Raw genomic sequence first — 14944 nt, 5'->3', positions numbered from 1 at the left:
CTGATTAGGTAAGTAGTTGATATGGTCACATAGCTGGTGAGGGACAGAGCTAGGATGAGTCACCACATGTCTGATTTCCAATCTTGACCCCTTTTATTCTACATCATCTCCTAAAAAGTGAATGTCACTCAGTTGTGTCCAACTCCTTGTGATCCCATGGAATTCTCCAGACCAGAATACTGGAATGGGTAGCCTTTCCCTTCTCCAGGGGATCTTCCTAACCCAGGTATAGAACACAGGTCTCCCCACATTGCAGATGGATTCCTTCCCAGCTGAGCCATAAGGGAAGCCCAAGAATAATGGACAGAGTAGGCTATCCCTTCTCCAGCAGATCTTCCCAACCTAGGAATCAAACTGGGTCTCCTGCATTGCAGGTAGATTCTTTACCAACTGAGATATCAGGGAAGCCCTCAACTCCTAAGAAGAAGCACCCAACTCTAAGAGTAAGGAGATGTGGATATCTTTTTGTGTTCAATCTCTTACCTGTGAGGGACAGTGCTAACTTTTCTATGCCTGAGTCTCCACTTTACTAAAGAGTGCAAACACATTTACCATGTTGATAGGGAAATCAAATTATCTTTTAAAAGAGCTTCAAAAATCTTCAAAGACAACACAGTTTTTGGCAGTTTTTTGTGTAGAGCTTAAGAGCACAAACACTGGAGCAAGATCACCTATCTGTGTTTCAGTTTCGATTCTATTATCACCATTTTGGATTAGTTATTTAAATTGTGTGTTTCTTGGCCATTTGTATGTCTTCTTTGGAGAAATATCTATTTAGGTCTTTTGCCCATTTTTTGATTGGGTTTTTTGTTTTGATGATATTAAACCCCATGTGTTGTTTGTAAATTTTGGATACTAATCCTTGCTGATGACATCATTAGCAAATATTTTCTCCAATTCTGGGGGTTGTCTCCTTGTTTTATTTATGATTTCCTCTGTTGTACAAAAGCTTTTGAGTTTAAATAGGTCCCATTTGTTTATTTTTATTTTCATTACTCTGGAAGACAGATCGAAAATGATATTGCTGCAACTTATGTCAGAGAATGTTTTGCCTATGTTCTTCTCTAAGGGCTTTATAATGTCCTGTCTTTAACCCATTTTGAGCTTATTTTTGTGTATGGTGTTAAAGAATATTCTAATTTAATTTTTTAACATGGAGATGTCATTTTCCTGAAACCATTTTTTAAAAAGACCATCTTTTCTTTATTGTATATTCTTACCTCCTTTATCATAGATTAATTGAGCACAGGTGCATTGGTTTATTTTTGAGTTTTCTGTTCTGTTCCATTGATCTATATTTCTATATTTGTGCCAGTACCACACTGTTTTGATGACCATAGCTTTGTAATATAGTCTGAAGCCAAGGAGTCTGATTCTTACAGTCCATTTTTCTTTCTCAAGAGTGCTTTGGCTATTTGGGGTCCTTTGTATCTCCACACAAATTTTAAGATTTCTTGTTCTAGTGCCATGAAAAATGTCATTGGTAATTTGAAAGGAATTTCATTGAATCTGTAGATTGCCTTGGGTAGTATAGACAATTGTCATTTTGACAATATTGATTCTTCTAATCCAGGAACATGGTATATCTTTCCATCTGTGTCATCTTTGATTTCTTTTATTGGCATCTTATACTTTTCAGCAAACAGGTCTTTTGTATCCTTAAGGTTTGTTCCTAGGTATTTTATTCTTTTTGATGTGATGATAGGTGGGATTGTTTCTTGAATATTTCTTTCTGATCTTTCATTGTCAGTTTATAGAAATGTGACAGATTTCTATGTATTAATTTTGTAACTTGAAACTTTACCAGATTTATTGAGGAACTCTAGTAGCTTTCTGGTAGCAATGTTCAACATTGATAATTATTAGAGAAATGCAAATCAAAACTACAGTGAGATATCACCTCACATCAGTTGAAATGGCTATTTAAAAAATCCACAAAAATACATGTGTTTTTTTTGTGGATTTTTAAAATAGCCATTTCAACTGGTGTGAGGTGATATCTCATTGTAGTTTTGATTTGCATTTCTCTAATAATGTGGCAGATTCATTTTGATATTTGGCAAAACTAATACAATTTGTAAAGTTTAAAAATAAAATAAAATTAAAAAAAAAGAAAATAATTGTAAGAGAATAAAAATGAAAATAATTTATCAGAAAACAAAAACAAAAACAAAAACAAAATCCACAAAAATAAATGCCAGAGAGGGTATGGAGAGAATGTAAATTGGTACAGCCACTATGGAGAACAGTATGGAGGTTCCTTAAAAAAATAAAAATAGACTACCATATGACCCTGCAATCCTACTCCTGGGCATACATTCAGAGAAAAATATGGTCCAAAAGGATACATGCACCCCAATGTTCTCTGCAACCCTGTTTACAATAGTCAAGACATGGAAGCAACCTAAATGTTAATTGACAGAGGAATGGATAAAGATGTGGTACATATATACAATGAAATATTACACAACCATTAAAAATAAGGATATAATTCCATTTGCAATAACATGGTTAGACCTAGATATTGTCATTCTGAATGAAGTAAGTCAGACAGAGACAAATAAACATCACACAATAGCGCTTATATGCAGACTCTAGAACAAACTCATAAAAATGAAGTTATTTACAAAACAGAAACAGACTCAGAGAATGAATTTATCATTACCAGGGTGAAAGGTTGGGGGAAGGGATAGTAAGGAGCCTGTGGTTGATATGTATGCACTGCTGTGTTTGAAATGGATAACCAACAAGGACCTACTCTATAGCAAAGGGAACATTGGTCAATATTATGTAACAACCTAAGTGGGGAAAGAATTTGAAAAAGAATAGATATATGTATATGTATAACTGAATCACTTTGCTGTACACCTGAAACTGATACATCGTTAATCAACTATGCTTCAATATAAAATAAGTTATAAAAAATTCTCTGGGTCTTAGCCTTCCCATGTGTAATACAATATACCCTATGGTTTTAGCTTAGTTAATATATAGAATACACTTAGAACAGTACTAGGTATTTGGCAATAGCACCCCACTCCAGTACTCTTGCCTGGAAAATCCCATGGACGGAGGAGCCTGGTAGGCTGCAGTCCATGGGGTCGCTAAAGTCGGACACGACTGAGCGACTTCACTTTCACTTTTCACTTTCATGCATTGGAGGAGGAAACGGCAACACACTCCAGTGTTCTTGCCTGGAGAATCCCAGGGACGGGGGAGCCTGGTGGGCTGCCGTCTATGGGGTCACACAGAGTCGGAGACGACTGAAGCGACTTAGCAGGTATTTGGCAAATACATAAATAGTGTTAGATATTATTATTAGAGATGCTACACCATATTCCTATAAGAAATTTCACCCAAGTTTTTTTTTAAGTTAAACAGTTAACTGCTACTGCTAAGTTGCTTCAGTCGTGTCCGACTCTGTGCAGCCCCATAGACAGCAGCCCACCAGGCTCCCCCGTCCCTGGGATTCTCAAGGCAAGAACACTGCAGTGGGTTGCCATTTCCTTCTCCAATTCATGAAAGTGAAGTCGCTCAGTCATGTCCGACTCTTAGCGACCCCATGGACTGCGGCCTACCAGGCTCCTTTGTCCATGGGATTTTCCAGGAGAAAGTACTGGAGTTGGGTGTCATTGCCTTCTCCGTAAACACATAAGAACTGTTCTTAAATGTAAGCTCGTGAGTGACCATTTACTCTGTGATTCTAGGGATTGGAGAATGACCCAGTGCCCCTGAAACAGGATTAGTTTCACCGTCTCTAAAAATAATAATACTATTTACCTTTCTGGGTTGTTGAGAGAATTAAATGCCTACTGGACTGCCTGAAAATAAATACTAATGTTCCATTTAAACAACAACAAAAACTCTTTCCTGTCCACTAGTACACATCATCATACCACCATTTGATATGTATTTCTTCAATTTAAAGCTTTGGTTTTGTTTCATGACACTGCCTACCTTTCTTCCTTCTCACTCCAAACGTACACAGAATCCTGTCAGTTCCACACAAATCTCTAGACTCTGGCATTCCTCCACCTTCAGTTCGCTCACCTTCCAAACTTTGACCAAACAGTCGACACCAGTGGCCTCTTTTCTTTCCATAAATGATTGTATGAAGCCTCAAGTCCCTGAGCTTAGTCTAAACCATGTCTCTCTGAAGTGAGTTTTCAAAAGCATGAGATAACAATATGGCACTACCTTTCCTCAGTCCTTTTTTTAACTTTCATTCACATCCTCCTTTTAATTCTCTTTGTTGTCCTGCTGCTTCAGTGACCGCTCATATTCTTTCTCCTCCTCCTCTTTGTTCACTCTTCCCCTCTCTCAGCTCTATCTTCCTCAAGGTCTAGCATTCTCCTCCTCACTCTGCCTGCTCTACCCTGCTGACTGAATTTTCCCCATGGGTTCAACCTCACTGCTGTATATATGCTACAAGTCTCTCTCTCCTCTCCCTGTCTGTCTCTCTCCTCCCCACATCCACCTTGCCTTTCTCACTCCCTCTTTCTACCTGTTTTCGGAATCCAAGAACATGGCCCTTCTTCACATGAAACCCAAGACAAAATCTCATCTTCCTCCCTCTAGCTCCTCTCAAATGCCTGAGATTTATTTATTAGTGATAATACTATATTCTTCCAGTTTCTCAAACTTGGCATATTCTTAGATTCCTCACACTGTATTATGAAAAATCTGCACTTGAATCCTCACTTCATTTCATACTAGTTCTATTAGTCTGGGTTCTCCAGAGATACACACTCAGAGAAAGAGAAAGAAAGAAAAAAAGAGTATAGTTAATTTACAATGTTAATTTACAGTGTTAATTTCTGCTATACAGCTAAGGAACCATTTATACATATATCTATTTTTTTCAGATTTTATTCCCATATAAATCATTACAGAGTATTGAGTAGAGTTCTCTGTTCTAGTGATGGTTTTTCTAGTAGTCGTGTATGAATGTACGAGTTGGACCACAAAGAAAGCTGAGCACTGAAGAATTGATGCCTTAGAACTGTGGTGCTGGAGAAGACTCTTGAGAATCCCTTGAACAGCAAGGAGATCAAACCAGTCAATCCTAAAGGAAATTAATCCTGAATATTCATTGGACGGACTGATGCTAAAGCTGAAGCTCTAATACTTTGGCCACCTGATACAAAAAGCTGACTCTTGGAAAAGATCCTGATGCTGGGAAAGATTGAGGGCAAGAGGAGAAGAGGGTGACAGAGGATGAGTTGGTTGGGTGGCATCACAGACTCAATGGACATGAGTCTGAGCCAACTCCGGGAGATAGTGAAGGACAGGGAAGCCTGGAGTGCTGCAGTTCATGCATGGGGTCACCAAGAATCAGACACAGTTTAGCAACTGAACAATAATGACAACTCTTTTTTAGATTCTTTTCCCATATAGTCCACTATAGAGTATAGAGTTCCATGTGCTATACAATGGGTTCTTATTAGTTTCCTATTTTATATATAGTAGTACAGATATGTTAATTCCAGTCAATCTAAATTTATCCCTTCCCCATTTTCCTCCTTGATAACCACTGCTTTCTACATCTGTGATTCAATTTCTATTTTGCAAACATGTTCATTTGTACCATTGCTTTTTAGATTCTACATATAAGCAATATCATATGATATTTTTCTTTTTCTATTGAACTTACTTCACTAAGTATGACAATCTCTAGGTCCATCCATGTCACTGACAATAGCATAATTTTGCTCTTTTTGTGGCTTTGTATATGTGTACCGTATCTTCTTTATCCATTCCTTCATCAGTGGACATTTAGGTTGCTTCCATGTCCTTGAATCAACTATACTCCAATAAAGATCAATTTTAAAAAATAAAGGCTATGTCTAAAGTCATATTTTAAAAAATGAAAAAGAAAAAGAGAGAGGAATTGGCTTATGCAATTATAAAGGATGATAAGTCCATGATTTATTCTCCGTAAGCTGGAAACCCAAGAACCCAATGGTGTAGCAGCTTGGGGTAAGTCCAGGGACCTGAGAACCCAGAAAGCCAATAACATAAGTCCCGGTCTGAGTCCAGAGGCTTGAGAACCAAGAGAGCTGATGATGCAATTCCCAGTCCAGGACAAAAGAAGACCATTGTTCCAATTTACATAGTCAGAGTTAGGGCAAATTCTCCCTTCTTCCAGTTTTTTTTTGTTCTACTCAGGCCCTCAGCAAATTGGATGATGCCCATCCATGCTGAAGAATGCAATCTGTTTTATTCAGTTTACCAACTTAAATGCCAATCTCATCCAGAAACATCCTCACAGATACAACTGGAAATGTTTACTCAAATACTTGGAACCTTCTGACTTATAAAATTAACCATCACACTAGCTACGTAGCTTTGACAAGTTGCTCAGCCTCTCTGAGTTCCAGCTTTCTCATTTGTAAAATCAGGAGATTAAATGAAATTGCATCTTCATGATACTTAGCATATCCTTTTATCAACTTGAATACCCACCTCGAACTAAATTTCTATCTGAATGCTAGCTTGTTCATTGAGATGTATTGTCCATGGTGGTTTTCCTTCCCCTCATGAATAAAAAATACTCATTCAATGTCAAGCATTATTTTTATTATTATAACTCCACATTTAACTTTTAGAATTAACTTCTAGGTTCTTTGACACTTGCAGTAACTCGTCATGACTTATATAGCTTTCTTACAAAACGTTTTTTGTGTCTCGTCATAGTTTTCCATTTCCCATCCCTACCATTTCCACTGGAATTTTATAATTTTATATCAAATTTGTATCCAATTCCCAGCAATGTATTCTTCTTCTAGTCCTTCTCTCCATTTACCAACTTTGCCAGACTAATTTCCCTAAAAGTCCACTAGATTATTGATCCTAAGAGCTGGGGCTTGGGGAAATGGAGAGTGACTGTAATAGGTACAAAGTTTCTATTGAGGATGATGAAAATGGATAGTGGAATTTTAATTTGGATGTTCTGGATTAGATAGTGGTGATAGTTCCAGAATCTCATAAATGTACTAAAAAAGTCACTAAACTGTATACTTTTAAACAGTGAATCTTATTGTATGAATTGTATCTCAAAAATAAAAATAAAAGAGAGGATTAAAATATGTCAGAGAGTACCTAACTTATAGACATTGAGGAATTTGCTAAGCTTCCCTTTGCCCCCATTAAAAATGGTAAAGCTAGCATTAAAATCAAGTCGTTCTGATACAAAGACTATGCTCTTCACCACTTCACCAATATTGCCTCTCACATGACAGCAGGGTTCTGCTGGAAAAGAGAAATAGTGAAACAAGCCCTTCTGATGGTTGTGCCGTTTTGACTAAAATGCTGCTTACTTGAGCGTATGATCTATTAATGGTGACTACAGAACAAAGTTATTCATATCTTTTGCTCAATGAAATAATCTGTTGAGACTGTATTAATAAATCAAGCCAAAGACATGAAAGATTATATAAGATAACTTAGAGGAAGGAGTAAAAAGAATTAGAAAAGTGTGGGGAATACTGATACTGCTTTTGCCTAAACAAACATGGTAAACAGTGTTTTTGCCAAAGAGATTATGGAAGGAGTTTAAAAAATCAAATTAAACTTGAGGGACAATTGGTTTGACAAATAAGTCTTCAGCTAGAGACTGTGTATTAAAGCAAGGATTAAAGAGAAAGAGGAAATACTTCTGGAGTTCCAGCCATGATGTAATGAATCAGATACACATGGCTTCACAACCCTCCTCTGCAGCTTTCTCAGCCAAATAACCTTGGCCAAGTTACTTAATTTCTCCTATCATCTACTTTCTCTTGTGTAAAATATAGACAACAAAAATTCATCATAAGGTTATTATTGTTATATAAAGGGCAGAAAATAGGTACACTAAATGGTAGCTTTGATTAGTTATTATTATATAGGCCAGAAAATGTCCTCAACGTTTGGGTGGGGGTTAATTGACAGTGCTGGAGGGACAGCAAAATTTCCCCATGTCCAACTCAACTCCCTAAATACAGATAGCTCACCCCCTAGATCCTTCATCCATCAGGAATTTTTTACTTATAATTCTAAAGGTTCACAAGGAAGCATCTTTATTTTCCCCTGATGGAAAAAAATATATAATAATATAAAGATGGGATTTTCTTTCAAAATGGCAGACTAAGCTGACATAACAAATCCCCTCTTCCCACCTCAAATAGTGAGAAATTTTTAAAATTTCTCTTTCATGATGATTTCAGTCACAGACACCTTTAGTAAGGGATTTAACAAAAATTCAAAGAACATTCAAGCTATAATTTATGCAAAATATTTCAAAGATTAATAAAAGAAGACAACTATCCAACTGACTTTATGAAACTAAGATTTTTTTTTTACTAAGGTAAGAAAAGGACAGTATTAGAAAACTGAATTAATGACTGACTTAATTACATACATGAATATAAAGAAAATACTCATTGATTGAATCCAGCAGTATTTTAAATGTAATAAATCATGACCAAGTATGTATTTTCTCATGAATGAAAGATTATTCCAATATGAGAATATCTAAATAAAAATAAAAATAACCATACTCACAGACTAATGGGGAAAAACAAATGGTCACTTCAACCCATGCAGAAAAACAGTAGACAATATTTTATGTATTTTTCTAATAAGAGTTTTTACCAAAGAATAAAAAAAAAACTATAATTCTTATTTTAATAAAAGGTTCAAAAAGCTTTTGGAAACCTGCAGCAAATATAATACTTAATGATCAAACTTTAGAAGCATTCCCATTAAACTCAGGCACAAGACAAAGATTCTCATTATAACATCTATGATTATTTTCCTGAAGGTCTTAGCCAATGGAGTAAGACAGGGGAAAGGAACTGATGCTAGGATTAGAAACTTTTGTTACTTGCTAGTGATTTGTCTACATACAAAATTAAAGAAAAAATTCAAACTGCCAGAACTTAATAGTTCAGCAGGGTTGCTAGATATAAAAATCAAGTATAAAAATTAATAACTATTTCTATATTGTCGATAGTCAATCAATAAATATAAGAGAAAACTGTCGCCACTCAAAATAGTGATAAAAATTAAGAACTGGCTCTAATAAAAGAAGTTTAGCACCTTATGGAGAAAATATTTAAATGTTACTAAAGTTCACAAAAATCTCAATAAATGGAGAAATAATCAGTTTTGTGGATGAAAAGACTAAACACCTTAGATATGAGGATATTCTCTGAATTAATCTGTAAAATTAAAGACCATTATAATTAAAACCAAAAAGAATTCCTATAAAAATACAATGACGGGTATAGCATTAATGTATGTATAGGTGAATGGATCAATAAACAGTATAGGAAACCTAGAACACAGACTAAAGCATTGGCAAGTTAGAATTTAAGAAACATAGCATCACAGATATGAAGGAAAAGCAAGATTATGTAAGGAATACTATTCCCATCTGGAAAATAAAACCTATCTTTCAGACTGTACACAAAGATTCCAATAGATTTAAGATTTACATGTTAAGAACAAATTTTAGATTTATTTGATGAAGTATAGAAGGAGGTCTTTTTAACACTAAAATTGGAAAGGGTTTGTTTAAACAAGATCAAAAAAGCAAAGTTAAAAAAGAAAACAACTGTTAAGTTTGATCATATTGAAATTTATCAGGGGTGATAAAAGTACCACAAACTATAAAAAGATAAGTAACTGACTAGAAGGAGTTACAACACAGAATAAGGATTAGTGAGAAAAATGCATATGGGTGCCTAATGCCTACAAATGAATAAGGAAAAGAAAATAAAATGGGAAAAGTAACAAAAGATACAAAAAGAAAATCAAGACAACAAATAACCATAAGAAAAATGTGCAACCTCACTCACATCACGGAAATTAAGGTTATATGGCACTTTTCCACACATATAAGATTAATAAAAATAAAGAAAAGTATAGTAATACCAAATATTGGTAAGAATGTGGGCAAACAAACAGGATGATGCAGTATTATAATTACTTGAGATAACAACTTGGTGAAATTCAGTGAAATTTAAAATGGGTATAATCCATATCCAATACAATTAAGCAAGAAGCAAAAGTAACTAGAAAGCTTCATGTTTATCAAATATACTCAGCAATTCTGTCTCTAGATGTGTACCACAGAGAAACGTTTGCCCATGTGTACCATACATTACATGCAAGGTCATATTTTGAAGCAAAGTTTGTAATGTTCATAATAGAAAAACTGATAAATTGACTAATAAATTATGGTACCTTCATAGATGGAATACCAAATAAAGTAACCATATCTATACAGATGAATAGATTCCAAAATCATAATGTTAAATGAAAATTTAGCAACTTGCACAACGATATAAACAGTAAGTTAGAGATTGTATAATTTAAAACAGACAATAAATACCACAAAACATTTCTTGGCAATATAAATATATATAGTCAAAAAAGGGATTGGGAGGAATTCCAAGTAGTATTGCCTCTGGAGATAAAAAAGAAATACAGAGAGAATATAACTGAAGAAAGACCCAGAAAAAGAAGAGAGAAACAATAAAGCAGAAGAAATATTTGGACATATGATGGCTGAGGATTTTCCAAAAATGAAAAAAGACATCAATGCACAGATTTAAGAGACCCGATAAACTTTTTGCTTGGGGGTATAGGGAGCTACAGAAAGCATTTCTTCCTTATTATAACAACACAAAAATCAGAAAAACTGCAAGTTCATGATTTTTCTTACACCTATCAGAAAGCTAGAGACATAGGGTAACAGCAAGTCTGAAAACTAAGGAGAGTCAGGTGCTTGCAGGAGAGGATGCAAGCACTCGCTTACCTGGAACAGGCAAAGCTTGACACTGGTAAGAGAAATTCAGCTGGAGCTGTCCATGAATTGGTAAGGCCAAATGTGGGCTGGCAATATGTAGAGGCCCTTGGAGCTGCAAATACAGGAGGGGTTTTTATGACCAAGTTGCACTGACAGTTTCTTCTCCACAGACCTTATTATGATGTGAAAGTCACTCAGTCGTGTCTAACACTTTGTGACCCCATGGACTATATAGTCTGTGGAATTCTCCAGGCCAGAATACTGGAGAGGGGAGAGGGTAGCTGTTCTGTTCTCCAGGAGATCTTCCCAACCCATGGATGGAACCCAGGTCTCCCACAGTCCAGGCGGATTCTTCACCAACTGAGCCACCAGTGAAGCCCCATAGACCTTATTCCTGCTAAGTCATGTCAGTCGTGTCCGACTCTGTGCGACCCCATAGAGGGCAGCCCAACAGGCTCCTCTGTCCCTGGGATTCTCCAGGCAAGACCATATTATGCACATGCAAAAAAGACCGGTGGGAATCCTGAGAGGGTGTTCATTCTGATACCGATGTGGGGATGGGGAAGAGCAACCACAGCTGGAGGGCACAAAACCTACCCAAATCCTTCTTCCTTTCCGCCCTACAAAACTGGGCAGGGTGACAAACAATGACGTCCCCCCAGTACTCAAGTGAAACCCCACTGAAACTGAGGGAAAGAATAGGAAAACATTTTTCTATGCTGTAGAGAGAGGCAGGAACACAGATGAGCCCAGAACCAGAGCTGCGAAAGGGGCAGGAGCTTTGAGATGATTGCAGCCATGAGACCCACAAACTCAATACACCTGCAAAAGACAGATCTATTCAGGACAAAGGATGCTCATCACCCAACCTTCAACCAACAAGCATCCAGTAACCAGCAATAACGGAAAATTCTGGGAAAGGGAGGCAGAGGATTAAAAGGGGCAAAAGAGTAGAGAGAAACCTACCCTGAGGTAAAATGCAAAAGAAGACCTAAAGTTGATGGCAGAGCCCACCTTAAGGAAAACCATCCAGAAAACTACTTCCCATCCTAAACACAAGGTATGGCTTCAGGAGTATAAAAGCTGGTACACAGAGAGCAACTATAACAACTGCAAGCCCCAGACTCACTCATCTCCCTACTAGATTAGCTCAAAATCCTACAGTAAAGGTAAAGATTGAATTCACAAAGATGATTGAATGAAATCCAAAATTCATGATTAAAAAAACAAACTCAACTTAGGAATAAAATTTGAATTGATTTTGAATTGAATTGCTTTTGAATCAATCCTTTTGAACTGTGGTGTTAGAGAAGACTCTTGAGAGTCCCTTGTACTGCAAGAAGATCCAACCAGCCCATCCTAAAGGAAATCAGTCCTGAATATTCATTGGAAGGACTGATGCTGAAGCTGAAGCTCCAATACTTTGGCCACCTGATGCAAAGAACTGACTCATAGAAAAGACCCTGATGCTGGGAAAGGTTGAAGGCAGGAGGAGAAGGTGATGACAGAGGACGAGATGGTAGGATGGCATCAATGACTCACTGGACATGAGTTTGCGCAAGCTCTGGGGGTTGGTGATGGACAGGGAAGCCTTGCGTGAGGCAGTCTCAAAGACTCGGACACAACTGACTAACTGAACTGAACAGAGGAATAAAAAAGTAACCTCCTTTATCTAATAAAGATGTTTTTTTATGAAGTATAATAACAACTGAAAAATAAAATATTGAAATTCTCTCTTTGAGATTAGGAGAAAGGCAAGGGTGTAAGATATCACCCGTCTTTTCATTATAGTACAGGTTGTCCTAGCAAACACAGTTAGGCAAAAAAGGGATATTAATCATGCAGAGGTTAAAAAGCAGGAAACAGGACTGTCATTATTCATGAGTGCTAGGATTACATATGCAAAATATCTAAATTATTTATGATAAATTAATATACCAGTAGGTTTTGCAATATTCAGTTCAGTTCAGTCACTCAGTTTTGTCCAACTCTTTGCGACCCCCATGAATCATAGCACACCAGGCCTCCCTGTCCATCACCAACTCCCAGAGTTTACTCACACTCATTTCCATCGAGTCGGTGATGCCATCCAGCCATCTCACCCTCTGTCATCCCTTTCTCCTGCTACCACCAATCCCTCCCAGCATCAGGGTCTTTTCCAATAAGTCAACTTTTCGCATGAGGTGGCCAAAGTACTGGAGTTTCAGCTTTAGCATCATTCCTTCCAAAGAAGACCCAGGGCTGATCTCCTTCAGAATGGACTGGTTCGATCTCCTTGCAGTCCAAGGGACTCTCAAGAGTCTTCTCCAACACCACAGTTTAAAAGCATCAATTCTTCGGTGCTCAGCTTTCTTCACAGTCCAACTCTCACATCCATACATGACTACTGGAAAAAACCATAGCCTTGACTAGACGGACCTTTGCTATCAAAGTTGATCATAACTTTCCTTCCAAGGAGTGAGCGTCTTTTAATTTCATGGCTGCAGTCACCATCTGCAGTGATTTTGGAGCATAAAGTCTGACCAAAAGTACGCGGGGTCAAGTCCTGACTTTTACAAACAGGTGCTTCATACCCTGCTGACAATCTACGACCCTCTCCTTGGCTGACAGCGGTGTCAATGGGGCTGATGCCAGGGTGAGGGTGTACTCAATTTCTAATTAGCCCACTCACTATACTTATAGTTTTCACTTCTCTTCAAGAACAGGCTGTGAGCATGATCACATGTGGCCCTTCTGAGCCTGTCACACTCTGTATCTGACTCTGGCCCCCAGCGGGTCTTCATCTGCCATTAGGGTGGTGTCATCTGCATATCTGAGGTTATTGATATTTCTCCCGGCAATCTTGATTCCAGCTTGTGCTCCTTCTAGCCCCGTGTTTCCATTATGTACTCTGCATATAAGTTAAATAAGCAGGGTGACAATATATAGCCTTGACGTACTCCTTTTCCTATTTGGAACCAATCTGTTGTTCCATGTCCAGTTCTAACTGTTGCTTCCTGACCTGCATACAGATTTCTCAAGAGGCAGGTCAGGTGGTCTGGTATTCCCATCTCTTGAAGAATTTTCCACATTTATTGTGATCCACACAGTCAAAGGCTTTGGCATAGTCAAGAAAGCAGAAATAGATGTTTTTCTGGAACTCTCTTGCTTTTTCCATGATCCTGCAGATGTTGGCAACTTGATCTCTGGTTCCTCTGCTTTTTCTAAAACCAGCTTGAACATCTGAAAGTTCATGGTTCTCGTATTGCTGAAGCCTGGCTTGGAGAATTTTGAGCTTTACTAGCGTGTGAGATGAGTGCAATTGTGTGTTACTTTGAACATTCTTTGGCATTGCCTTTCTTTGGGATTGGAATGAAAACTGCCCTTTTCCAGTCCTGTGGCCACTGCTGCATTTTCCAAATTTGCTGGCATATTGAGTGCAGCACTTTCACAGCATCATCTTCCAGGATTTGAAATAGCTCAACTGGAATTCCATCACCTCCACTAGCTTTGTTCGTAGTGATGCTTTCTAAGGCCCACTTGACTTCGCATTCCAAGATGTCTGGTTCTAGGTGAGTGATCACACCATCATGATTGTCTTGGTCCTGAAGATCTTCTTTGTACAGTTCTTTTATGTATTCTTGCCACCTCTTCTTAATATCTTCTGCTTCTGTTAGGTCCATACCATTTCTGTCCTTTATTGAGCCCATCTTTGCTTGAAATGTTCCCTTGGTATCTCTAATTTTCTTGAAGAGATCTCTAGTCTTTCCCATTCTGTTGTTTTCCTCTATTTCTTTGCATTGATTGCTGAGGAAGGCTTTCTTATCTCTCCTTGCTATTCTTTGGAACTCTGCATTCAGATGCTTGTATCTTTCTTTTTCTCCTTTGCCTTCAGCTTCTCTTCTTTTCACAGCTATTTGTAAGGCCTCCTCAGACAGCCATTTTGCTTTTTGCATTTCTTTTTCTTGGGGATGGTCTTGATCCCTGGCTCTTGTACAATATCATGAACCTCTGTCCTTAATTCATCAGGCACTCTATCTATCAGATCTAGTCCCTTAAATCTATTTCTCTCTTCCTCTGTATAATCATAAGGGATTTGATTTAGGTCATACCTGAATGGTCTAGTGGTTTTCCCCACTTTCTTCAATTTAAGTCTGAATTTGGCAATAAGCA

This window comes from Bos javanicus, chromosome 7 (genome assembly GCF_032452875.1).
Source record: "Bos javanicus breed banteng chromosome 7, ARS-OSU_banteng_1.0, whole genome shotgun sequence".
Lineage (NCBI taxonomy): Eukaryota > Metazoa > Chordata > Mammalia > Artiodactyla > Bovidae > Bos > Bos javanicus.
Note: the sequence above shows the minus strand (reverse complement) of the source record.